At 38.8% G+C, this 27,995-nt stretch overlaps 1 long non-coding RNA gene across 2 annotated transcripts in view; it reads right to left on the reverse strand.

Annotated features, from left to right (window-relative positions):
- LOC141569653 (uncharacterized) overlaps nucleotides 1–27,995 on the reverse strand; it is a 201,553-nt gene that overhangs the window by 149,367 nt on the left and 24,191 nt on the right. For both annotated transcript variants that reach the window (XR_012493365.2, XR_016019953.1), the window contains exon 4: nucleotides 6,138–6,279. This is a non-coding gene — a long non-coding RNA (uncharacterized LOC141569653). The remainder of the gene's footprint in view (nucleotides 1–6,137; nucleotides 6,280–27,995) is intronic.

Genomic DNA, 27,995 nt, shown 5'->3' on the forward strand with positions numbered 1-27,995 from the left:
ATGCAAATAAAAACCACAATGAGATATCACCTCACCCCAGTCAGAATGGCTATCATCAAGAAGACCAATAGTAACAAGTGTTGGAGAGGCTGTGGAGAAAAAGGAACCCTCATACACTGTTGGCGGGAATGCAGACTGGTGCAGCCGTTATGGAAGGCAGTGTGGAGGTTCCTCAAAAACTTATGAATAGAATTACCATATGACCCAGCAATCCCTCTCCTGGGTATCTACCCAAAAAATCTGAAAACATTTATCCATAAAGATATGTGTGCTCCAATGTTCATTGCAGCTTTGTTTACGGTGGCCAAGACATAGAAACAACCAAAGTGTCCTTCGATAGATGAACCGATAAAGAAGTTGTGGTATATATACACAATGGACTACTATTCGGCGGTAAGAAAAGATGATATAGGAACATTTGTGACAACATGGATGGATCTTGAGTATAATGCTAAGCGAAATAAGTCAGACAGAAAAAGCAGAGAACCATATGATTTCACTGATATGTGGTATATAAACCAAAAACAAAAGAACAAAACAAACAAATGAGAAACAAAATCTCATAGACACAGACAATAGTTTGGTGGTTACCAGAGGGTAAGGGGGGTGGGGGGTGGGAGATGAGGGTAAGGGGGAATCAAATATATGGTGATGGAAGGAGAACTGACTCTGGGTGGTGAACACACAATGGGATTTATAGATGATGTAATACAGAATTGTACACCTGAAATCTATGTAATTTTCTAACAATTGTCACCCCAATAAATTTAAAAAAATAATTCTAAACTAATGCAGAATATGAATTCTTTTAAAGTATACACAAAACATCCAAGATAAACCATACTCTGATAACTTTAACAAATTTAGAAGAATTGAAATACCACAAAGTATGTCTTCAAATCATAATAAAATTAAACTAAAAATCAGTAAGTAAAATTTCCTAGTACTTGGAAATTGTACAACATACTTCTAAATAATGTATGAAATATGATATAAAGTCTGATTCAAAGAGAAAGCCTCACGTGAAAAACATTTGAATTGAACAAAATCAAAATACAACATATCAACATATGTGTTATGCAGTTAAAATGGTGCTTATAGGGAAATTTATAACATTAAAGGTTCATATTGGAAAAAAAGTCTCCAATAATCTAAGCTTCCAACCTGCGGAAACTAGAAAATGAAGAACAAAACACTCCCAAAGCAAGAAGGAAAGCTATGTATGACAAAGGGTAGAAATTGAAAGCGAAAGGGAAAAAATGGCAACAAAAGCTGGTTCTTTGAAAATATCAGTTAAGTGTTAAGCCTCTAGGCAAGACTGACAAATGAAAAAAAAAACCACCACTTATTAATATCAGGAATGAAGGGGGGGTATCACAGATCACACATACATTAAAAGCATAAGGGAATATTATGAACAATTATATATACATATTTGACTAATATTACTAATATTTCTGGAGGATTTTTTTAAATCGATATTCATGAGGGATATTGGTCTGTAGTTTTCATTTTCTTTTGCCATCTTTGGTATCAAAGTAATCCTGGCCTTATAAAAATAAGTTGTGAAATTTTCCCTCTACTTATGAAAGAGGCTGCTTTAAAATGGGTGTTAGTTCTTCAGTACATGTTTGTTAAAATTTATCAGCTAAACCATGGGTCTGGAGATTTCATCTTCAGGTTTTTTACTATGAATCCAGTTTTATTAATAATTACAGGACTATTCGGATTATCAATTTCATCGGAGGTGGTAGGATGTAGTTTTTTTGCTTTTGGTTTTTTTTAGGAATTGGTGTTAAATTCATGTTGAATTCTCAAGTTTGATTCCCCCCTGGATTACAGAAGAGGTTTTATACAAGATTTTCCAGGTTTTCTCCAATCTTCTTGACAAGAATCAGATAATGGTAGGGAGAGGAAGACAGGACGAGGTTCAGGGGGGCTCAGGGGAGGGTAGAGATTAATTTCAGGCTCCTAGCTTCTGAGAGATTGGCCTGTCACATACCAATATAGTTATTACAGTCATTCATATCCCTATTACCTGGCAGGGGCAGAGGATTTGAAATGTTATTCTATAAAGTAGCTGGAAAATATGGGGCTGGAGGTGGGGCGAGGTTGACAGGTAGGTGTGGGGGTTGTAGTCAGGTCTAAGTGTAAAGCTGGCCAAGGAAAGCCACAGGGTCTCCACCTAAACTCCCACTAGCAACTTTCCTCCATCTTACAGGCAAGCAAATACTGGGGGCATAGGTTTACTGCTGACATGTCTTCTGCCCACACATAATGAGCAGTCTTTTTAATTCTTTTATTATTTTGAAGAGAATTCAGCTTCTACAGAAAAAAATTTGGAAAATACTGCCCTCAGATGTCCCAAAGGAGGTGACTCTGGTTCTGGCATACGCTCCTTGGGAAGGCAATGGGCCATCCATTCCCAGCCTAGGGGCACTTCCATGGAGTCACCCTGGTTTTGGAAACAAAGTTATGGCATCCAACTGACTGGCTGCAATTCTTCCTCCATTTAGTTAGACACAAATGAGACTCATAAAGCTGAAAGCGACCTCATGAATCTCCCTGCCAAGGCCCTTATCTCACAGATGAGGAGACTGTGGTCTAACTGGGGGAAAAGACTAACCCCAAGGGTGCATACCTTGAGGCAAAACTGGGATCGGAGCCCAGTTCCAGGGTCCCAGCACAATGCTCTCTACAAACAAAACAAGTATTGACTGGACAGGTACTATGTATGTGAGGCAATGTGACGACAGGTTCTGTCGTCGTGAAATTTTAACTTCAGTGGGGAATACAGACATTAAAGAATTACACAAATAACTAAAAGTGGAAATGAGTGTTAAGTTACTAAGAAGAAATGCAAGGAATCTAAATACATTGCCTTAAATCTTCCCAAGTACCACAGTGTACTACTAGTTCCAGTCATAGTAATCCCAATAGAAAAATTTCACCTTGGAAAACTGGGGAATTTCGATGATTGAGTGAAATTTCATGTTAAGTCTGCAACCCAGAGATTGCTTTTGTTGTACATCTGAAGCACAATTTTAGAAAGGTACATGGAGGAGAATGTCACGTTAGTATACTACGGAGTTACACAAAAAAGACAGACATTTAAAGTCACGATTCTAGCCATGGGCACTTTGCTTTGTTGGACCAAGACCAGGATGAAGGAGCCAGTATGAAGTGACTCAAGCCAAGCATGATGCCAATACTTTAGGGGAGATAGCCCTGGAGCCACGAAGACCCTGAAAGTGGCTCCAGCAACCAGCATGACTCTTCAGAGAGCAGGGGCTCTATGAGTAAACCAGGTAGTTCTACAGAGCAAGGAATGAATAAATCTAGTATTCTATGTTTCCACATCTCAATAGTGAAGAAAGGACATGATGAAACATGCACAAATAAGGCTCCTAGTTTTACCTCAGAAACTGACAAATAAAACACTTTCAATGGGAAACTTCTACGAAAATTTGACAAAGTTATTCTTTCGGGAGACATTTCCTCCACAACTGGTACTCTCATGATGGAAGCATTTAATGTGTCTGATTTTCCCCTACACTTTCAAGGGATAAATACAATCACGCAATTTGAGACTGGAGGTGAAAGTGGTCATCATTTAAGCTATGCAAACGGCAAGTTACCACATGGGAGAGTTTAATAAACCAAACTCCAGTCTGTAGCCCATGAACTGATACCATGTTTCCCCGAAAATAAGACCAGGTCTCATTAATTTTTGCTTCAATAGATGCATTAGGGCTTATGTTCAGGGGATATAATCCTGAAACTGATGCTAGGGCTTATTTTCCAGTTAGGTCTTATTCTGCTGGGGAGACATGGTAGGAAGTCAGGCTCTTTTAACCATAACAATCAACAAAAGAAAAAGTAGGTACACGTATAAGATTCTGTGTGAAGAACAGAGCCTTTTGGAAGGAAAAAAAAGTAAAGTCACCTACCAAGTGGCTGAGATAACTGCTAGAAGAAACGTTCCCAGAAGCTTTCTAAACTACATTGTTAATAAGTGGGGTAAACTGAACAAATAATTTGAGACAGAAAAGCAGAAGTAATTATCAGAAGCTGTCACCATAGAGGTTAGGATTCAGAACACAATAGTACCAAACTGGTAACAGACCACCTGCCTGGGCTCATGGCTTGTGTGAGAACAGAACCAGGAGTGCAGTTTCCAGGCTCTCACCCTCACGTGGAAAGGTACTCACTCGGGTAGTAAATGTCATCAACTGTGATTGGGTGGCCATCAGCTGTGGCTAGTTGCCCGTCAGCTGTAACCAGTGAGCCATTGGCCACTAATATAACTGCCATGGCTACGCTAGCAGCAAATGGGGGTTGCTAAGAAGATGGTGGCTAAGCTAGCAAGAGCGGATTGCAGTTAGCACGGCGGATTGCCGCTAGCAAGTGGGGTTGGTTGGCAGAGAGAAGTGGACAGCAGGTTGTGGATAGTGTGGCTCCTGCTTCCTGTGTCTCCAACCCAGCCACCAGCGAGACTATAGTGGTGTGACTCTCCTATCCATGGCTCTGTAGGTGTTCCTTTTTGGCCTCACCTTAGGTGGGCAGCAGGAGCTGAGACCCCGCCTGACATCCTGCATGACAGCTTGTTATTTCAAAACCTCTGAAGGTACTTATATTTGTTAAAGGTAGAGCATTTAAGATTTTAAAAATGTTTATTTATACCAACCAACTCTGATGGGACAGAAATAATTCAGTACCACAACAGATACAGTCTAAAGCAGCGGGTATTACAAAGGCTTAATGAAATCTCCCTCCTTGAAAATTATTAATGGAATGGTTTGGTTCACATTTCCCCCACACCTTCAAGAGCTGGCTAAGTAACTTCACAAGTACACTGTCAAGTTCAGAAACTCTGTGAGTCAGTGGGAAAAGGACAATGATCAATCCAGGGCTCTGTGTTTCAATGCCTTAATAGTAAAGAAGGGACAATATGAAATATGCACAGATAAAGCTTCTAGTTTTATCTCAGCACTTGATAAAATACTTGTTTTCATATATGTTCACTGCTGTATCCAGAGCACCTCGTACAGAGCCTGGCAACTAGTGGGAGGCCAAAAATGCTTTTTGAATAAATGCATAATCTCAGACAAAACACTAAAAATACATGCCCTGAAAAATCACTATCTTGTTATCCATACTGATATGCAAATAAGAAAGGAAATATCAAAGCAAACATCCATTTTATTATTTTTCCTTGGTATGGTTTGGTGAAATCAGACATGTGAGAATAATGCATACCTTCTATTGTTTACTAGTTATGTGACCTTGGGCAAATGACTTGAATGCCTCTCTTAAGTATCTATGGCCTCATATCTAAAATAAGGCCAATAATTTCTTCCTCGGTGTCACAGTAAGGATTAAATGTGGCAACACTGTTTCAGAGCCTGGTACACAACAGGTGTTCAACAAATGAAAAAACCCATGACAATTTGAGAAAACCTCTCATTCTCCTTTGACTTCAAATATGGATCCCAAGTAGAGGTTTCTGTCATCCATGTCACTTTTTGCATTTCTTCCCAAACAAATGAGTCCTTCCACTAAATTACAGCAAGAATTCTCTACCCGGGCTTCTGACTGGAATCCCAGAGGAGCTTTCCAGCAAGGCATCTTGCTCACTGACTCTCCAGTGGTGGGTGGGCACACAAAGCTACCTGGTGGGTTCCTCCACCTGGCCTTGAGCCCTCGGGCCCTGACCCTCCAGAAGCCAGGTACTTGAGGACAAAAAGGAAGCAGTCAGGACACAGAGAGCATGATGCTTCAGAGGTGAGTGAAAGGCAGGCACAGCATAGAGTACCAGGAAAGAATGGCCAGCCCGAATTAGGAGCACATGACTTCTTCCTCAGAGAAGCATCCTTAATTTAACCAGCAACTGAAAGGCCGTTTGGAAATAACTTTCATAAACTGTGATTTGACAGAAACTGAGTGAATATATACCTAAGCTTTCCAAAAAAATAGGTCTGAAATTGGCTGGTTAATTTGGCCTAAACTGTAACATATGGATAGATCTAAATGTTACTGAAAGCCTCCATTTTGAAAACACCACATGTATTTTTTTCAATGTAAGTTTAACATTTTTTTTTAATCTTAAGTGCTGTAATCAGAAAGTCAATACTCACCGAAAGCTGAGCAAAAATATTTCTCTTCAAGAGGGCACCAATCAAGTAGAAGTTGTTCATTTTCCTAGATAAGCCATATGCTGCTTTAGTCCTTTCTATAACCTCAAGGATGTTGCAACCTTTCGGGACTCAGTTTCTCCATCTGTTTAAAAAAGCAGAGAGACGGGTTAGCTAGATGGCTCAGCTGGTTAGAGCACGAGCTCTGAACGACAGAGCTGCCCATTAGATTCCCACTTGGGCCAGTGAGCTGCGCCCTCCACAACTAGATTGAAGACAACAAGTTGACACTGATTTTCCAGAGGGGCTGCAGGATGGCTCAATTGGTTAGAGCACAAGCTCTCAACAGGTTGCCGGTTCAATTCCCACATGGGATGGTGGGCTGCACCCCCTGCAACCAAAGATTGAAAATGGCAACTGGGCTTGGAGCTGAGCTGCACCCTCCACAACTAGATTGAAGGATGACTTGGAGCTGATGGGCCCTGGAGAAACACACTGTTCCCTAATATTCCCCCAATAAAATTAAAACAAAAAAAGCAGAGGGATGGAAGTAGCTAATTCTAAAACACTATGCTTCTCTTTCTGAACACAGAAATCACTCTTACTACCCTGTAGGCCAGATATTTTATTACCAAATATGCATGTGTTTTAATATGTGGTTCCTGAGAAGGGTAAGAGGGACAAGGGTTTAAAAAATAACACAGGTTGGGGCGTCCGAATAGCTCAGTTGGTTAGAGCACGGTGCTCTTAACAAGATTGCCAGTTAGATCCCCATGTGGGACACTGTGAGCTGTGCCCTCCACAATTAGATTGAAACAACTACTTGACTTGGATCTGATGGGTCCTGGAAAAACACCCTTAAATAAATAAATAAAAGTTTTAAAAAATATAACACAAGTTAATGCAGACTTAAAGGAAAATTTTCTAGACGCCATAGTTCACCCCAAACAGGACAGATCACATTTCTTCCCTCTTCTTTTAATCAAATTTCTGACACTCCATTTCCCAGACAACCTCTCTAATGTTGGCCAAGGCCTGTCTTAATATCTTAAGTAGATTTTAATATTTTAAATATTACATATTTTTAATATGTAATTTTAATATTTTAAAATTACAGGCTGGGAACTCTCTTGCTAAGTATGTGGTTGTTACAATCACATAAGATGAGCACAGTATTGAGTCTGTAGCTTGCTCGGGACCCACTGCTGCATGCTAATCTAACACCCTTGCTTAGACCACAGGTAGGAATGCAAGATGTCCACAAAGAAAATCCAAGGCTTAAAAGAGTACGCCGGGGATGGCCAGTTAGCTCAGTTGGTTAGAGCATGGTGCTGGTAGCACCAAGGTTGCTGGTTCGATCCCTGCATGGGGATCGCCCTGCAGAAAGGAAAGAGGAAAGGAAAGGAAAAAGGAAAGGAAAGGAAAGGAAAGGAAAGGAAAGGAAAGGAAAGGAAAGGAAAGGAAAGGAAAGGAAAGGAAAGAGGAAAGGAAAGGAAAGGAAAGGAAAGGAAAGGAAAGAGGAAAGGAAAGGAAAGGAAAGGAAAGGAAAGGAAAGGAAAGGAAAGGAAAGGAAAGGAAAGGAAAGGAAAGGAAAGGAAAGGAAGGAGAGTGCTCTGATTTAGCACTGATGGATGTATCACAAATATTTTTGTGATATAAGCAAATTATAAAAACCTCAAATTATAATCAAGTTATTAACATGACAGCAAAGGCCTCATTTTGTAACATTCTCAAATAATAATGGAGGCAGTCATGAAAACAGTATATAACCAAGACCAGCCTATTTCAAAAGCATCGGGTATTTAGAGTACAAGAAGAAAAATGTATATTTCATAAATTCCAACACAGAAAAATCTTAGTATTCACTAAACACTGCACAGACTTTCGTGGGCCTTAAAACTGATGCTACATGCTCTGGGAACCCAATGTAGTTATAGAATATTCAGTATTTATTAAGCACTAAGAACTGTACAGAGTAGATAAACAGAGAGACCACTCACTCACAGTGCATAAGGATTAAAAAAGGACAGAACAATGACCAGCCTAGGGAACAGTTTAACAGTTTCAGTCATTAAAACAGGCTTGTTCTATAACTACTTGAAATGTTCTTGGTTTGCAATGATAAAAGTCAATATTTTAAAACTGAGGAACTATTACTGTAGCAAAAAGTTGAAACACCTACGCTGAGTCAATGAAATAAAATTAGGAATAAGCGGATTTGTACTAACATAAAATGTAACTGCAAAGTGAAACTCTATCTCAGTATTTCTAAGGGGAGCATGAACCCCTCTTTTCTCACTCCAATTCATTTCTTTGGACCTCAACACTACGCATAAAAAATGCCTAACTTCTACCATTTTGAAGGAGCTCTTCTAAAAGCACAAAGAAATTTTTAATTTTAAACAACTGCAAGGAAAAGAACCAATAAATTTTTCCCATGTACTCTGAGAGGAAATATGCAAAGGGAACCAAAAATATTAAAAATGCTTTAACTAGCGGAGTACAGCATTAGGAATAGAGACAGTGGAAATGTAGCTGTATGTGACGTCAGAGGGGTAGTAGATTAGGGGTGGGGGTTATCACTTTGTGAGGGACATAAATGATAAATGTCTAACTATGACATTGTTTTGTATACCTGAAACTAATAAAAAATGCTTTAACTGGTCAAAATATGATCATGAAAAAGTCACAACCATACTAAACATTACTATAAATTTCTTAACGTAAAAATTATTTAAGGGTCCAATCTCGAATGAACATATATTTTTACAAGCATATAGGTGAACAAAGTATTTCTCTCATTTACTTCAGAATGTGTTCACATAGCTCTTAAGTTCACAAGATGTAATATGATGTAGTACATTGCGTAAATTGATTAATTTGGAAAGCCTCTTTTCATTCATAGGCCTGAAAAATGCTTGTCCCCTATGTTCCAGGAGACCATACTTATAATTCGTTTTTATAAGATTTACATTGTGTAGTTTACATGTCTTTAGACACTAGCAGGGCCAGCCCCTGTGTGGGTAGCAACTGAGCAAACAGCAAAATGCTCAGTTGCACAAATGCTCACAGGCCTAAAATAATAAGTCCTTGGCCTTGGGTTATTATCTCCCCAAGGCTTTGGTTAAGTTTCATGTTTTATACCTGGCAGCCACAAATATATGAGTAAATATTACACACTGAATATTTTTTGTCAGCAAAGAAAGCACCAGTTGAAAGGAAACTCTCCCCCACCCCCCGTGGCCCAGCTAGCAGTTGGGATGCCTGGGCTCAAGGAAATGAAAGGAGAGGAGGGGTTCCTAATACTAGGTGAGAAACTTGAGTGATTTCTCTAGTTCCCTAAGTTGCCTTAAAGGCAAGGCAATTCTATTTTATGTTCGTTTTAACTCAAAAAACTTTACCTAACGTACATAACTAAAGATAGAAATTAAATGTGCTGAGAAAAAAAATATATAGAAGGCTCAATTACGCAATTCACAGAAAAGTAACACAGTATCTTCTAGTCAAGAGAAAAGCATTCTGGGAAAGCAGACACACTAGCTTCCCAATGTCCTACAACCTCTGCAGCATGGTTACTTTATTATAGGTGCTGGCATGTTAAAGCCATAGCACATCCATCCTTCCCTCATGCCAACATCAGCCTGATGATGAGTTTTCCGAATAAGGTGTCTATGTTGGCTGAGGGAGGATCTCTCGGCATCATTGCTCTTTGTTCAGAAGGCAGTTTCATTTCATATACCATTACCACATTGGAGTTGATTTGGCAAAGATGGTTGTGGAGCAGCACCAAAGGAAAATGTTATTATATCCTCTGTGGAAATTCCAGGCCTTTCTGGTGCTTTTGGGTACACAAGAGTTCATTGTGGTCATTATATTCAAGGGATAAACTCACAGTGAAAAAGGCAATATTCTGAGTAATAAAGCCATAAACCAATAAAAGAAGCCTCAAACTGTGTTCTCCCATTTGTTATTCTCATATTTCATATTTGTATATCACCTTCTAATTTTAATCATTCTTCAAACCATTATATTAATTGGGGGCAAAAAATTGATATTGTTCAGGGACCGAAAATCAGTTGTATTTTTAAAAATACCTTATAATAGAAATATTTGTTTCAATATACAAAGCAGCAAAAAGTTAGTTTTGAACTCTTGGAATAGAAGATCAAACTACTACTTTAAAATACTAGGTATAACATATATGGTGATGGAAGTAGAACTGACTCTGGGTGGTGAACACAAAATGTAATATAAAAAACTAGGTAAATATATGATATTTAAATGTGACAAATAATTTGAGAACATTTGAAAGCATTTAAGATACTGACTTATAAAGAACAAAAAGTTTGATTTATTAGACAGTATAATCTTAGAAGATTTCTTTCATGTTAAAATTTATTACTGTCATAATAAAAATTGTTGGCAAAATGAGGCTTACTTTTCAATTGCTGTGTAATTTGTCAGCCTTTTTTCTACCTGCCAGTGTGCATGAAACTGCTGTTCAAGTTAAAGCAAAATATAAAACTCCCCTATAGCTCAATTTCCTTTTAAGTAAAATGAGAAAATTGTCAAAGATTAGTTCCTACCTCTCACTACTTTTCAGAATAAGTAAAACCTATAAAGCACTTTACAAATATAAAAAAGCTATTTTTAAAGATTTGGGGGGAATAAACTATATAAGCAGGACAAATAATTCTACAGCAAATTATTTTATAACTACCTTTTAATTTTCTAAGTGTCCTATATTATCAAATGCATTTTACAACAGCCACAATCCCTAGAGAAATATTATTTTTTTATTAAATTTATTGGGGTGACAATTGTTAGTAAAATTACATAGATTTCAGGAGAAATATTTTTTAATAAACATTCTTTAAACTGAAGAACTATCTCAGATTGAAGACCAAAGGAGACATGATGACTGACTAAAAGCACTGTGGGATCCTGGATAGGATCCTGGAACAGAAAAAGGACATTAAGTAGAAAAACTGGTGAAATCCAGATAAAGTCTGTAGCTTAGTTAGTATTTCTGTACCACTGTTCATTTCCTGGTCTCGATAAACGTACCAATGTACCACTGTTAATGCTAGATTGAGGAAGCTGGGTAATGGGTACATGGTAACTCTGTATCCTATTTTTGCAACTCTTCTGCAAATGTAAGATCAGTTCAAACTAAACAAGTAAAAAACCCACTCTTTGAGAAATAAATTTGTTAGCTGTCTTATTAAGAACCTGAATCTTCTAAAATAGTTTTTAGTACAATACACAAGATTTGATTCCACTAGTGAATTGATTCCACTAGATGGCACCCTATTGTCTTCACACACCTCTTTTCACCTTTCATCCTGCACATGAACACTAAGTTTTTCTTGAGCTTATTTTACAGCTCCGTTGGACACCATCTCTTTATATAATAGATTCTATGCTTTGACTCTCATTGCATAAAATAATGTTTGCTTTATTTCCTTGAAACGTCTTCTTCCAGGATTCAAGCTTCATTATCTTTCCAAAATTTTAAGACAAGGTTTATAAATTCAGTCATTCAATACATCTATCGAGCCCTTACTTTGTGCGCCATCATCTCTACAGTCCAAGGAATCCATTGTCTTCAGTGGTGACCATTAAAAATTCCCCACCCTCCTGCACACTTGAAAAAAACTGCTTAAGATCCAGAGGAGTAACTTTGAGCAAGGAGTAAAGAAATGCTTTCCTCTTTGTTTTCATGATTCACACTCAACACCTCAAGACCTTTACTGCTCAAATGAAAAGGTTAGTTATTCAATAACTTCTAGATTCCTCTTTTTATGTCAAAGCTAAAAACCCAAGTTCCTTTTTAAGTTAAAGCCAAATAGCTAAGAGTCTATCAGTTCCTGTACGGTTTGGCTTCTGCACACCCACCTTATTTATCTGTGGCAGCATTTCCTGGTCCATTCAATAACCTCCTTGTAAAACATTCCTGTCATCCATGCTGCTCCACTTGCCACAGCTCTCTGCTGAGAAGTTCTAATAAACCCAAGACAACGAGTTCCATTCCATTCTGAAGTTTCATTTTAGGAATGATACTTCAAACATTGCTAATGTTAATTTTTTAAAAAAGGATTAAACCCATTTGGGGTTGTTTATATGTCAAAATGAATATAGCCATGCTGTATACTAACTTATTTCCAAGTTCTAAACTTAGTTAAGACTGGAAAACATTCAATCTCTGAATTTTACAGAATAAGCATTTAATGTACTTCAGAATGAACTGGAAACAGTGATTCTACGTAAGAGAGAAAATACTTAAAACACTTGGCCCTGGCCAAAACCAAAAGATATAAAAACAGGAGATACTCTCAATTTGCATTAAAGTGTCATGCAAAAGGCCTGAGGCAATTCTTAAATAAAATGTTCATAAAAATCTCTGCATTCATTTCTCATTCTCATATACCAACAAAACCTATAAAGGATAGAACATAATCAAATTGGGTCTTAAAAAGTACTCCCTTTTAAATACAATTTGCTCCAATTGTGAAAGCAAAATTTTTACATGAAAATTTCCCTAAATACAACACAAAGTTCTACAGTATGCTTTTTCTGGTGTTCTAAACTTCATCTAAACTTACCACCAGTTTTGATGGAACTGTTATGTGACTCTGCTCTGAGTGCCTCTAACTCTAAAAAATGAGGTAAAGGGGATCAAATATATGGTGATGGAAGGAGAACTGACTCTGGGTGGTGAACACACAATGGGATTTATAGATGATGTAATACAGAATTGTACACCTGAAATCTATGTAATTTTAGTAACAATTGTCACCCCAATAAACTTTAATTAAAAAAGTAAAATAAAATAAAAAATTGGTCTGTTAAATTTAAGACAAAATTACTTAAATTATCTCCAACTTTAAATGCAAAGATACTTTTTTATTGAAGAAATTAAACTGAGGGAAACATAATATATGCTTTAACAAAAATTAATTCATTATTTCTAAACCATTAGATTTCTTTTAAAAAGCAAAACTCCTCAACTTGCATATATAGACTCATAAATAAATCCCATTCAATTAATTGTTCAAAGACTTTTATATAGTATCTTCACCAAGGAAACCTGAAGCTTGGTCCTTTCTACTCATGACATTCAAATTCACACACTTTGAGATAATTTTCTTATTTATCAGGCTAAAAGGGGAAAAATATTTATCCAAAGCCTTACCCAAATGAATAGAATGAGATTATCTTCCATATATATGTAGAATATTATTTATATTCCATATAAATTTTACACTCACACACACACATAGTGACCTAAGTCTATGGAAATCCCAAACAACAAAAAAAAACAACTTAGAAAAAAAAATGGTAAAATAAGCTCATTTCAAGATTTTAGCTAAAAATTAAACATCCAGTCATCTTAGGTTTATCTGAGTTTGATATGTTTTTAAGAAAAAAATCATTAATCACATCAAAATGTCTAACACACAGCTAGATGAATCCATCTTTAATGCATGATTCATGATCTTATTTCTTTAACCGAATGATTAAGTACCTTCTACACGCTAGGTACTGGGTTAAGTGGGTGCTGGTATTACAATTAATAACTCACATGGTGTCCTTGTCCTTATGGAGTTTAAGTCTAATGGGGACTAAGACACCAGTCAATAGTATCAACAAAACTAAGACAGTATGATAGAAAATGACAGTAAATCCCCTTATCTGGTCCAGGGTCAAATGGTATTAGAAAATACCATTCAAGGAAACTAAATTAACATTTAAAAGTAGTTTCAACAAGGATGAAAACCCAAAATTTTCTGATTAACACTCAGATTAAGTTGAACATTCCACAACAGACTTTTCAGTCTTGTCACATTTTGGTCAGTTGTATTTTTGCAATTTATAACACAATCTTTCATTTAAAAGAAGATAGCATCTAGGTTTTTGAAAAGGATTGTTGGTCAGTTCTTATACTTTTATACCATGATTAGAAAAAAACTAAGAAAATAAATTCAAACAAACCTTTTGCTTCCAGTTCATAGACATCACCACCAACAGTTTTTAAAATCAATTGATTGTTCTTGCTTACCACTGGACACTTGTGGCATTTCTTCAATGCAAAACCACAAGCAAGTTCATCTGCCAAGAATTCCCCCCGGGGAAGCAAGTGGAAGAGGAGGACCTACTTGAAAGAACTTTAAGTTCCCCAAGATGATTCCTTTAGATAAAGGAGAAATAACTTGGTGGGGGTGAACTGAACTACCAGATTTCCCAGAGGGAATCCTCACTTGCGACCAACTCATCTGCCTTTTGTATTATAGCAAACTTTAAATAGCTCTCCTTACTTATATAAATAGCTCTCCTTCTTACTTATATCCTTTCTAAATTCACTATTGTTACTCATTTATGAGTTCACTGGTATTACTCAGCACAAGTCAGTTAGTCACTATATTTTTTAAACCACAAACTAACCCCCTCCCCCGGGTTTTCTTCTCCCTTTGGTATTTTGCAACACTCAAGAATATGAGTAACTATGCACTAGAAATGCTGCTCCGCCTTTTTTGTTTGTGGTTTAAACAGTGACCATATCCCCACCCCATTAATAAAATGAGTCCAATCCTTCATGGTCACATTTCTTCCTGAGAAAAGGTGACACTTGCCATTTACACCTTGGGATTAAAATTTTATTCCACATGTTATTTGATCATCATTTCTCACAAATTTATTTAGAAACAACTTACACAAATTCTTTGTTCAAACAATAAATCAGTAAATGGACACCATTCTTTCTTTTGACATAAAGGCACTACTAGTACAGTATGCTTTCTGTTAATCACAGGTGAGGAACGGAAAATAATCCAGGAAACTACAGACTGTGCTGGCTTTTCAAAATTGTCAATTAAAACCAGCCATAAGCACCCCAATTTATCTTTTCAACCTATCTACCAAGACTTCCTCAAATCTGCCATGAATTCACGCTGGAGCGAAGGAAAAAGCATCTGTGGCTGTGAGCAATCCACAGGGATCTTGAAAACCCTGTTGTCTTCCTCTCTCCATCCACACCCAAGCACCTCAAAGCAGGTACACCTCCAGAAACCTTCCCTAATGACCGTAGCTCTTAGCCGCTTCCTGCTCTGTGAACTCATACTACATTTACCACCCTAATCTTTCCTGACCTATCACACACTTACATCTCTTCCCAAGTAAACAGTATGCTCCTAGAGATTCTATCCTTAAGGTCCTGGCATTTGGGTGCACGCACTAAATATCTACAAAACCAAATCTCCATTTCCCTCCTTTTAAAGGGGGGACATCACAAAGACCCAGAGCAAATTCCTGTCCTACCTGAGTTTGGGATTTGTTTTTCATCATTCAAGCAAAGTAGGCAGAGTAGTGGTGTATAGACAATTAAAACAAATAATGGAAGTAAGGATCCCCCAGTAAAACAATAATAAATAAAAACTCAACATCTGCACCTCCTCATTTTCCTAATGAGCATGACAAATGTGCCCTTCATAATACTAAAGTAATCTGCAACTTCATAGGGACCTTTAATTCCACACGAACACACACCATCATGAACTGCATGGAATTGTCAATTTGGACTTTATAGAAAGGCTACACTGAACTGAGGGTGTTTGTTAGGAAATATTGTGACTGGACTGTTTCTCCTTGAATTTCTTAAGAAGAGGAAAGAGAGAAGAAAGCAGCTGCCAAAATGCTAATAACAAAAGCTAGAAGTCACTTTTCAGCTCTCCCTTCACTTTTGGATCCTAAACAAAATTTTCACTAATCAATTGCTTTAGTTTTTTCTTTCTCACGTGTGTGGGGAAGGGGCCGGGGTGGTCAAAGAACAAACTGCATGTTATGGTGAACATAGCATAATCTTTCCAATATGCTCATAATATGCAACCATTCCCAACTACTTTAAAAACTGCACTTTCTGGGGCCGGCCCGGTGGCTCAGGCGGTTAGAGCTCCATTCTCCTAACTCCAAAGGCTTCCGGTTCGATTCCCACATGGGCCAGTGGGCTCTCAACCACAAGGTTGCCAGTTCAATTCCTCGAATCCTGCAAGGGATGGTGGGCTCCGCCCCCTGCAACTAAGACTGAACACAGCACCTTGAACTGAGCTGCCAGCTGTGCTCCTGGATGGCTCAGTTGGTTGGAGTGCGTCCTCTCAAACACAAGGTTGCCAGTTCGACTCCTGCAAGGGATGGTGGGCTGTGCCCCCTGCAAATAGCAATGGCAACTGGACCTGAAGCTGAGCTGCGCCCTCCACAACTAAGACTGAAAGGACAGTAACTTGACTTGGAAACAAAAAAAGTCCTGGAAGTACACACTGTTCCCCAATAAAGTCCTGTTACCTTTCCCCAATAAAAAAAAAAAACTGCACTTTCTAAATAATTTACAAAAATTATTTGACTAGCCAAAAGCTTGGTTTTCTAAAAAAAGAAAAAAAATTGTTTTTGTAAAATGATAGAATATACAGCAACTCTATACTTAGGATTTGTGTTTCATTTTATGTAAATTTTACCTAAAAATTGAAACAACTACTTAAATTAATATTGCAGAAGCGTCAGAAAATAAGATGGGTTAAAGGACAACTAGATGAATAACTAGATGGTTAGATATTTGATAAAGCAAGTATCTTAAAATGCTAGTAAATCTAGGTGGTATGCATGTGTGTATTCACTCTAAAAATTATTTCAACTTTGCTGTAGAGTTGGAGATTTTCATTAAAAATGTTAGGGAACAAAAATCAACAGTGTAAACTTATTTTTTAATACATACACATAAGAAATGACTTACTGGGGCAGCTGGATGGCTCAGTTCGTTAGAGCGTGAGCTCTGAACAACAGGGCTGCTGGTTCAATTCCCACATGGGCCAGTGAGCCGGGCCTTCCACAACTAGATTGAAGACGAGCTGCCACTGAGCTTCTGGAGGGGCGGACGGATGGCTCAGTTGGTTAGAGTGCGAGCTCTCAACAACAAGGTTGCCTGTTCAATTTCTGCATGGGATGGTGGGCTGCGCCCTCTGCAACTAAAGATTGAAAATGGCAACTGGACTTGGGGATGAGCTGCGCCCTCCACAACTAGATTGAAGGACAACGACTTGGAGCTGATGGGCTCTGGAGAAACGCACAGTTCCCCAATATTCTCCCAATAAAATTTATTTTAAAAAAAGATTACAAGTAACTTTATTTAAAAAAAAAATGACTTTTTAAAAAAATCTTTTAAAATATTTCTTCTTGCCTCCAAATATTGGCATGCACAAAGCAGAATGTCCATCTGTCTCCTAAAGTAGATCCCTCAGTGTGGGGGACAGCTCTGTCAGGGCCCTCACCTGACTCAAGCCTGAGAATCAGCTGACTGCTCCACCACTTGGCAGGAGCTGTGTGTGTACCTCCTCCACAGCATTCTGTCACAGGAGACAGGACAAAACCAGCTGTCACTGCTACAGAGCTGCTCCCCTGCTCCTTAGCCCTTCCTGTTCAACCCATTCTTAGACTATCACTGAAGTGGGCTGGGACCTCCAGGGAGCCACATTTCAAGCACACAGCATTTCCCCCAGACACTGTTTCTCTGTAAGTCTCTGGGCATTTCCCTAAGCTTTTCTCCTTCCCTCACACATCCAGCAGCACCCTGCTTGGCTGTCCTAGGAGAAAAATCAAAGAAGCAGAGAAAGACAACGCACTCCCACATTCCCGAGCCCAGGCATTTTCAGTGATAGGGTAGAGACCACACACTCTGTGTGCAGGTCCAGCAACCTGCAGTGGAAAAGAAAAGAGGGGCTCCCACCCTCTGTTGCTCTTCATCCTTATCCAAGAATAATAAAAGAGACATCAATGGGGAACGGCTCATTCTCAAAGCTCATACCTGCCAAGACAGAAAACTGCTGACACTGCAGCATCTGTTTAGGACAGGGACTCCCACCACTATCCAAATCAGGCCTCCCCATCTGCCTCAGCATTTTGTTCAGGGCAAGAACTAAAGTCAAGAAAAAGTGAAAGCAATACTACATGATTCAGTCTCCCAAACCATGTGTTCTTTCAAGTTAACCTTTGTCATCTGGTTCTCTGGCAACAACATTTAGATTAACTCCAGACCAACAGAGCTTATTGTTGGTGTGATTTGGTTTTATCCAGAACTGCTTCAACTCTGAGTTGGGGCTGGAATCCACACTGAAGATGATCTGTGAGGAAAATCCAGAGTCCAATGAGGAAACCTATTACTATAACCCTATAACAACTCCCTTCCCACCTTGTCCTTTTTCCCTTATCTCTTCCCTCTAGAGGTTCGAGTGAAGCACAGACAGCTTGAGGAGAAAATGCCACTGTTTGTCATGCTCTCTGGCAAGCACTTAAATGCATGACTCAGTCTGTGCAGGCGGGATGATTCCGGCAGCTTGAGTGTCCTGCCTCCCAGGCACACTGTCTCCTAAGGGACAGTCTGAGGAACTGCAATTCTAAGAGAGGTGTGTTTGTGGGGATGTGTGGGGATGGGGGGTTTTTAGGGGTAGTGTGAACCTAAACCACTTCTTATACTAGAATTTCAGTTGAGGAATTTCTAAGTTTTGCAAGTATAAGTCTGAAATATCACCAACAAAAACTCTATTTTTGTAGCATACATGTCTCAGATTTTTCTATGTTCTTTGTCGTTTGGTTACTCTAACTCCCAAAAAAAGCTTTCATAAGAACACTAGATAAAAAGACACACTACATTCACATATGAATGAGTAAAGAAAATGTGGTATATACATACAATGCAATATTATTCAGCTTTAAAAAGAAGGAAATCCTGTCACATGCTACAACGTGTATGAACATTGAAGGAGTTACGCTACGAGAAATAAGCCAGTCACAAAAAGACAAATACCCCATGATTCCATTTACACAGGTATCTAAAGTAGTCGAACTGCTAGAAACAAAGAATGGTGGTTGCCAGAGGCTGGGTGTGGGGAGAAGAGGGAAATGTAAAATGGCTCTAGTCTTTCAGTTTTGCAAGATCAAAATGTTCTAGAGATCTGTTACACAATGATATGAATATAGTTAACAAAATTGGACAGTACATTTAAAAATGGTGAAAAATTGTAAATTTTATGTTATGTGGTTTTTCACCATAATTAAAATACACATTGCCTTCACTCTGTATTTTGGATACTCTGAATCTCCAATTCAACATTTTGCAATTTTTAAAAAACTGTAATTTTTCTTATTGAAAATGAAAACCTTCAAATTAAATTGCTTTGAAGAATCAAGATTAAAAAGCATTTGAAACCATTGCTTGTGACAAATTTTGTCATTTTAAGCATGCATGATATTTTCATAGCAGGAAGGATCTCGACATTCTTCTTAAATGGTATGTGTGGTATGCTGAATTGGCTTCTAAATCAAATTAGGCTGCTGATATGTAGCCTTTTAGCAAGAAAAGAACATACCACAAGACAGTCTTAGAGACTGAACACTGTGGCTATTATAACAAAGGCAGCAAAATAAATAATTCATGCGTAGATGGAGTGTACAAGCATTACCAGCAACTGGGACTTCATGAATGGTTCCCGCACTGGCTCCCCCTCTACCAAAACTCCCTTTCCTCTTTCATTGCTCTAAACACTGATCCATCATCCATTCCTCTGAAATGTAAAAGTTACTGTAGGAGGCTCTTAAATTGACAGAGCAAAAAGTCAGGGAAAACTTTTATTTGCCCAGCCTTCCTTTCAGAAAAGGTTAAACTCAAACTACACATTTTCTAAAGCTCAAGATTTCAACTTTTCACTGTAAGAATGATGACATAAGGGAATGGATTAGAATGTCCAAGACTATTTCCCCTGTAACAGAAAGGTAATGAATATGTCTTTATCTTGGCCTTCGAGATTAAAAAACAGGTACTATATAACTGAATTTCCCAATAGCTCATGACTCCTTGGCTTTTGGGATCTATTATTCAGAAGATCAGTCTCCTCTGAATTTCACCAGAGGCATTATTCAGGTATGTGAAGTAACAAACAACATAGCAAATATATTTGCATAGTTTCTATGAGATTTGCATGCTCTTCCATAAACTATAGTCTGTTTTTAAAAAAAAAGTAAAAGCTAGTTTCTGAAACTCATATGAGCATGCCATTTTTCTTAGTTCTGCCCAATTTCAATTAACTTGTACCTGATACCACTGTCACCAACATGGAGCACTACCCCAGAGATAAAGAAGAATCAGAGAGAAGCAAACCTGTAAGACTTTATCCTGGGTGAGCCCTCAGCATACTGGTCTAGGAAAGGCTGAGTAAGTCCATACCGTGTTTCTTTCCCTGGAAATAAGACCTAGCCGGACAATCAACTCTAATGCATATTTTGGAGCAAAAATTAACATAAGATCGGGTCTTATTCTACTATAAGACCCGGTCTTATACAATATAATACCGGGTCTTATATTAAGTTTTGCTCCAAAAGACACATTAGAGCTGACTGTCCGGCTAGGTCTTATTTTCAGGGAAACATGGTGCCTAGGCACATTCTGGTTGGAAAACCTAGGAGGAATAAAGGAGAGAGGACACAAAGCAGTGTAAAAGGTCATACAAGCAATAATCTGTGGCCTCAAGCTGGAATCAGAACTCTCCCAAGTCCTCAAATTCACATGCCCTCAAGCAGACAGGGGCTTAAACTGTAAAGTATGCAAGGCGTGGCCCTACCCTCCTCCCATTATCCCTCATTGTCCATCTTCCCCAAATCTAGTCATAGGAGTTGCTAATAAATGACCCTTTAGAGCTGGCGGGGTGGCTCAGGCGGTTAGAGCTCCATGCTCCTAACTCCGAAGGCTGCCAGTTCGATTCCCACATGGGCCACTGGGCTCTCAACCACAAGGTTGCCAGTTCAATTCCTCAAGTCCCACAAGGGATGGTGGGCAGCACCCCCTGCAACTAAAATTGAACACGGCACCTTGAACTGAGCTGCCGCTCAGCTCCCCAATGGCCCAGTTGGTTGAAGCGCTTCCTCTCAAACACAAGGTTGCCGGTTCGACTCCCGCAAGGGATGGTGGGCTGTGCCCCCTGCAACTGGCAACACAACTGGACCTGGAGCTGAGCTGCGCCCTCCACAACTAAGACTGAAAGGACAACAACTTGAAGCTGAACAGCACCCTCCACAACTAAGATTGAAAGGACAACAAATTGACTTAAAAAAAATGACCCTTTACATGGTATTGTATCAAACCCCCTCTCAGAGAAGTTCATGTTTTAATAAGAAATATCAAAGAGGGCAGCCGGATAGCTCAGTTGGTTAGCGCGCAGAGCTCTTACCAGGGTTGCTGGTTTGATTCCCATGTGGGCCAGTGAGCTGCCCCCTCCACAACTAGTTTGAAGATAACGAGCTGCTGAGCTGCCAGAGGGGTAGCCGGAGGGCTCAGTTGGTTAGAACAGGAGCTCTTAACAATAAGGTTACTGGTTCAATTCCCACATGGAATGGTGGGCTACACTCCCTGCAACTAAGATTGAAAATGGTGACTGGACTTGGAGCTGAGCTGCACCCTCCATAACTAGATTGAGGACATCGACTTGACTTGGAGCTGATGGGTCATGGAAAAACACACTATTCCCCAATATTCCCCAATAAAAATTAAAATAATAATAATAAAATTATAAGAAGGAGAAGAACAAGAAATATCAAAGATCCTTAAGACACCAAGAAGAAAGTACTGAAAAGAGTACTGTGGGGACTCCAGGAGGTGAGAGATAAATTCCCAGGTCACTTTTTCCTGTTCCTTCCCACCTCATGGGCAGCACCAAACAGGCTACCGGACAACCAACTGTATTCATTGATTATTTCTCTGCTACTGTAGAGGTCCCCTGGTGAGCTTCCCGCCCCACCGCCCCCCACTCAAAATTAGTCAGGGTGGGCCACATTGTGATAATGGGCACTTGTATCCTCAACCTAGGGTTCAAGTTCAGCACCGAAGCACAGAGCAGAGCCTCCTCAAACCAGTCCTCTACTGTCCCTGTCTAAAGAAAGAAACACAACACATTTATCAATTCTTAGAACTATCTGACCCAACACCAATCCAGGGCATCCTTAAACAGTTCCAGAATTAGAATCAGCATCTGTACCTAGAAGCTGCAAAGACAAAATGGAAGTTTTGATTGTCCTTTGGGACATTATTTAGATCTAAGTGACCTGAAAGAGGCACACTGCACATAAAACCAACTAGAATCATTAGGGACAATTCCTACCATTATTAATAGCCAACACTCACTAGACGGGGGGTGGGGGGGGAGAGTCCTGTCCAAAAAAAGGGCGGGGTGTGCAAAGGTTATAGGAATTTCCCATTATTGCATAAATAATATAAGTAACCTCAGGCTTCAGTTTCATCACTTATAACTTGGAGAATTCACAGGTTATCTAGGGGTGATTTCAACGTACATATTCGACCTCTGGGTCTAATTCTAAATGGTGGTAACCCACCCCACCCATCTTCCCTTACCACCTGCCCAAGAGAGACAAAACTCACAATGAAACAAAGAAAAAAGAAGACAAAAGAAGGACAAAGAGAATTCATGATATAGCTTATGCATAAACCACAGATGGTGGGTACAGATATTTTAAAGAGAAAGACATCATAAAAAAAGAAGAGGGGCTAGCCGGTTAGCTCAGTTGGTTAGAGCATGGTGCCGGTTCAATCCCCACATGAGCTGTGCCCTCCATAAAAAGAAAAGAGGGAACAAAAGGAAAAAGCCCCCTACCCCCATGGCAGAGACTTCACAAGGCACAAGGGATAAACACGGGCATACAAGAGGCCTTCTTATCCCTCAATAAAAGGGCTGGACTGTTTTTATAACCATCTGCCCTTTTACTATGTCTAGTCTCTCAGTCCTCAATGTCAACTACCCTAAGAATATGTGTGAGGGTGATTAAAAGTCCTCGAAGAATATGCTAAATATGTACTTCAACTCCCTTTCCACTTTCTCCCTTTGTCATCCCCCCCTGGAAAAAAACCCACTCCCTATCCTTAAATTGAATTCTTTGTCTGCACCTTATCTGTGCCCATTCAGTGAACAGTGATGGAAGAAAAACACACCTACAGAGATGGAAGACAAATACACTTACACCGACACTCACTTTAATCATGGCCACCAACCTCACTCAAGAGGGCCCTGAGTGATGTGTGATCATCATGATACATCTTGCTGATCCAATCACACTTAGATTTTCCCAAATGATTATTTAATCCCCTTTACTCTCCTCAAGTCTCTAATGCCTCCTCACCCATCTTCACTCTCAGCTCCCTATTTCACTGAAATACTACATGCAACCATGATAGACTTTTCCACAAGCCCCCACCATCACATCTGTACTGTCTACATTTGTGCCCGTATCACTCATGGTAGGCTAGCTAATGATATATAACAATGATAACCTAAGACAACAAAGAACACTAGTTGTCTATATTGGGTCAGCTAGGGGCTCTGCTCTACAATATCCTTACTCAGGGATGCAGGCTGATGAGCAGCCAGTTTGTAAAACATAACCAGTCACTGTGGCAGAGGGAATAACTTTTGAAGATCTTCATGCTAACAATTAAATGCCATAACACAGAAATGGTGGTGTAGCTTAACGTAAGACACTTAGCCACAACCAGTTACATGACCCCACCAAGCCACTAAGGGCCAGGAAGTACAATCCCACCATGTGTCCAGAAGGCAGAGAGTGGAACATATTTGGCATTAGTGCTAATGACTTCCAGTGTGCCCACATACTCTGCCTTCTCTCTTACGAATATACTGAACTCCTAGGTAAGGCCAACCCATTCATATACTAGATCCTTCTTGCCTCCTCAAAGACATCAATTCTGTAACTTTCCCCACTGTCGCCCAGGTCATAAATGTTTCTCTCTACAAGATCATTATTATCAGCATATAAACATCAATCATTACAATTACTCAATTTCTCCCACATTAAAAACAAAAACGAGAACCTTGACCTCATGTCCCCTTCCAGCCAGAGCCCCACTTCTGTTCCCATTTACAAGCAAACCTCCTTCAGTCGTTATTCTAGCTCTAATTCCCCTCCCCCCACACTCTCTTGGTTGAACTCACTGCAATGAAGTGTGTGGCCTCCCCACCATCCTTCACCAAAACAGTGCTTGTCAAGGTCTCCTATGACCTCCATATTGCTACAGTCAATGGTAAACTTTCCGTCCTTCTCTTATCCACACTATGAGCCTCATTTGATGCAATTGAACACTACTCTTCTTGAAACACTTTTCATACTTGATTCCCAAGACACTAGGTGTTCTTGGTTCTCCTACCTTCCTGACCACAGCTACTCAGTCTTTTTTGCTCCTTCTATGCTGTTTATTATAAAACGTAGGGTGTCCCAGGGCTCAGTGGTCAGCTGGCTCCTCCTCTGTTCTAGAACTCCTTCCCTTTGTGTCCTCATTTGAGCTCATGATTTTGAGTGCCACCTATGCACTAATGACTCCCAAACACGTCCAGCTTTTGCCTGGATGGCTAAACTGAGAAATACTCAGCTATTCAATAGAGTATGCAATATTGTCCCTTGGATATTGTCTTAGTCCTTTCGGGCTGCTGTAACAAAAACACCATAAACTGGATGGCTTAAAAACAAACACTTCTCAGTTCTGGAAGCTGGAAAGTCCAAAATCATACGCGTCGACAGATTGGGTGCCTGGTGAGGGCCCACTTTCTCATTGAAAATCACCTTTTCACTGTAACCTCACTTGGCAAAAGGAGTCGAGAAGCTCTCTGGGGCCTCTTTTTATAAAGACACTAATCCCATTCAAAGCATGCCCTCATGACCTAATCACCTCCCAAAGGCTCTACCTCCTAATACCATCACATTGGGAGTTAGGATTTTAACATGAATTTTGGAAGGACACATTCAGTTCATAACAGAAGTCTAATAGGTATAATAATTTTGTTAAGAAATGAATGACGAGTATAAAAATGGTCTAATCCAATCCCTCCTTTTAGAAGTAAAGAACCCAAGTCTTCCAGAAATAAACTAAATTCCTAAAGGTTGGAAAGATGTGTGAACTCTGGTCACCTGATGCTTTTCTAGCCACCTCTCCACCTCTGCTAAAAGAATAATGCTGCGTGTCATCATAGTTGCAAAAATAAAGGAGGGGAGAGTAAAACAAATACAGTAAATTCAAATCATAACAAAAACTAAAATACAGTAAAAGAGTAACAAACTTAAGTATGCTCCTAGTAAAGTTAAAATGGAAAACAACTAGAGTAAGAAGGAAGCAAGCCATAAAACCCTAGTAAACTATTAACTCACTGGTTTGTGGCATTTTCAGGTAATTCTAGTATGAAGTCAACTGCATTCACAAGACATTCCATCCACAGTCTGAATACCAGAAAGGAATGTTGTCAAAATAGGTGGTTTGGGTCTCTGGAGCTAGTCAATTAGTAAGAAGGCTTTGGGAGATGTAGCAATCCTCAGAGAGGTTTTTCACAAGTAGGGCTGCCAAATGATCACCTCACTATTGAGTCGTACATTTAAACTTTTATTTTTTAAATTTCCCAGCAATATGACATGGTTAGTTTCATAACAAGAAATACATCTCCTTTCAAATTCAAATGGACAACTTACTAAGAATTTGAAAGCTGATGAGGGAAAAAAGTAAAGCTCAGTTAACATGACTAAAGCAAAAGTCACCTAGAGTGCCATTACACATAACTTCGATTTTAAGATGGGAGCCCCCTTTCCAAACAAGTAATATTGTAGTGTAGACATATAGATAGGCAATTGTACATTTAACCATATCAAATGTAACTTAAACTAATTCACAACTTTAACTTCAACATACTTAGCTATTCTTGTCCTATGTATCCTTGTATGAAAAATGCAGCAATTGGATCAGATCATGTTCAATAACTTCCCACATTCTATTCTTTTGCAGGAGGAGCATGAGCCACATATTGAAAATCAAAAGCTTAGATAGTCTAGGACTGAAAAATAGCTTACAGATGAGGCAAGACACAGGAAGCCAACCCTGACCAGAACAGAGATTAAACTAGAGGTATGACAAGTTGTTGGTCCTCCCAGATTAGCATTAATATGCATTACCTTGTATAGACAACTTAATGAAGCTGAAAGGCAAATACTGAAAATTATGGCAACTTATACTTTCAATAACAATAAACCAGATAATCAGGGCCAAGATTCCCACTGAAGATAACTAAAGAAGCTGAACAAAGCAAAAGAAAACATCTTAAAAGGTACCAAAGAGCTATTATGATGATGAGAGACAACTCAGTACCATGTGGATGGGAGAATATAATGAGGCTGTTTTTACTAGGGGTGGTGTTTGCTTATACCCTAGGAACATGAGAGGATGAAGGTTGTTTCTGATGGCTCTGACTGAGGGAGACAAAACACAAGCTGGGACCCACCAAGAGTTAAGTCACCTCATTTTGGAATAAAAAAGTAAAGTGAACAGAAAGTAACCAGCCCTCATATGGATTTACAGCCAATCTTCTTCAAGTCATCTGGGTGGCTCAGATGATTTAGATTAAGATTGAGTCCAAAACCTAGTACCTTCAGGTATCTGACAGAGCAAAACAAAATCATCCTGCAGAGGCATAAGACGTCTTAGCTTTTTGAACAGAATATTCAGATACAAGATGACCATTTATGGAAGAAAAAAAGATGAGTAATAATAATCAGAAACAAAAACAGAGAAAAAAACAAAAGCGACTCCAGATATTAGACTTGCCAGAATTGGACTGTAAAATAATTATGCTTAATATCAAGGAGCTAAAAGCCAGAGTTAAATTCAGCAGGGTACTGGAAACATTTTTTTAATGACATAGATTTGAAAATGAACAAAATAATCCATTCGACCTCAAAATACAATTTTTTAAAAATTAGAAACTCAATGGATGAAGAAAGAATTAGTGAACTGAAAGATAAGTCAGGGGAAAAGGTATTCAGAAATAATTACAGAGAGATAAGGAAGGACAAGCCTAGTCTACTCACAGAATTGACAAATAATGAAGTGGTAGTTTTTTATTCTTTTAAAGTATTAGTTTCAGGTGTACAAGACAACATAATGATTAGACATTTACACACCTCACAAAATGATAACCCCAGCAAGTCTACTACCCATCTGACACCACAGATAGCTAATACAATACCAAAATGGTAGCTGTTTTAAGCCACTAGTTTTTAGAGTGGTTTGTGTGAGGTAATAGATAACTAAAACAGAAGGATATATAAAGGATACAATCTAAGAATATTTAACACATATTTTATTGGATAGAGAAATGAGAAAATGGGCTAGAAACAATGTAAAAATATAGTGGTTGAGTTTTCCAAAACTCCCTGAAGACATATTTCTCAGATTTCAGAAACCCTAGTAACCCCAAAAAGGGTCGATTAAAAGAAATCTATGCTTAAACATAGCATAGTAAAATGCAGAAAAATAAAGATGCAGATAAAAATCTTAAAGTAGCCAGAGAAACAAGGCAAATCACATTCAACGGGGCAATAATTAGACTGATAGCCAACTTCGCCCATGCCCCAAAACATAAATTAAAGTTGAAAGGCAATGGAATGGAATGGTATCTTCAAAGCATTAAAACAAAACAAAACCCTCTATAGAATAGTTCCAACCTAAAATTCTATATATAACCAGTGAACATATCCGAACATATCCACCAACAAAGGTGAGAAAGACACTTTTAAAACAACAAAAGTTTGAAAAAAATATCACAAGCACAACTAAACTAAAAGAAAGTGTTTGTCCAGCAAAACTAAATGCATCCAATGTATTTAAACATTAAATAACATTTCTAAGTAGCTCATCGGTCAAATAAACGAATACAAATCAGAAAATACTTTAAACTGAGTAACAGATTTACTACATACTAA

This window comes from Rhinolophus sinicus, chromosome 18 (genome assembly GCF_057876585.1).
Source record: "Rhinolophus sinicus isolate RSI-liver-muscle chromosome 18, RSI-T2T, whole genome shotgun sequence".
Lineage (NCBI taxonomy): Eukaryota > Metazoa > Chordata > Mammalia > Chiroptera > Rhinolophidae > Rhinolophus > Rhinolophus sinicus.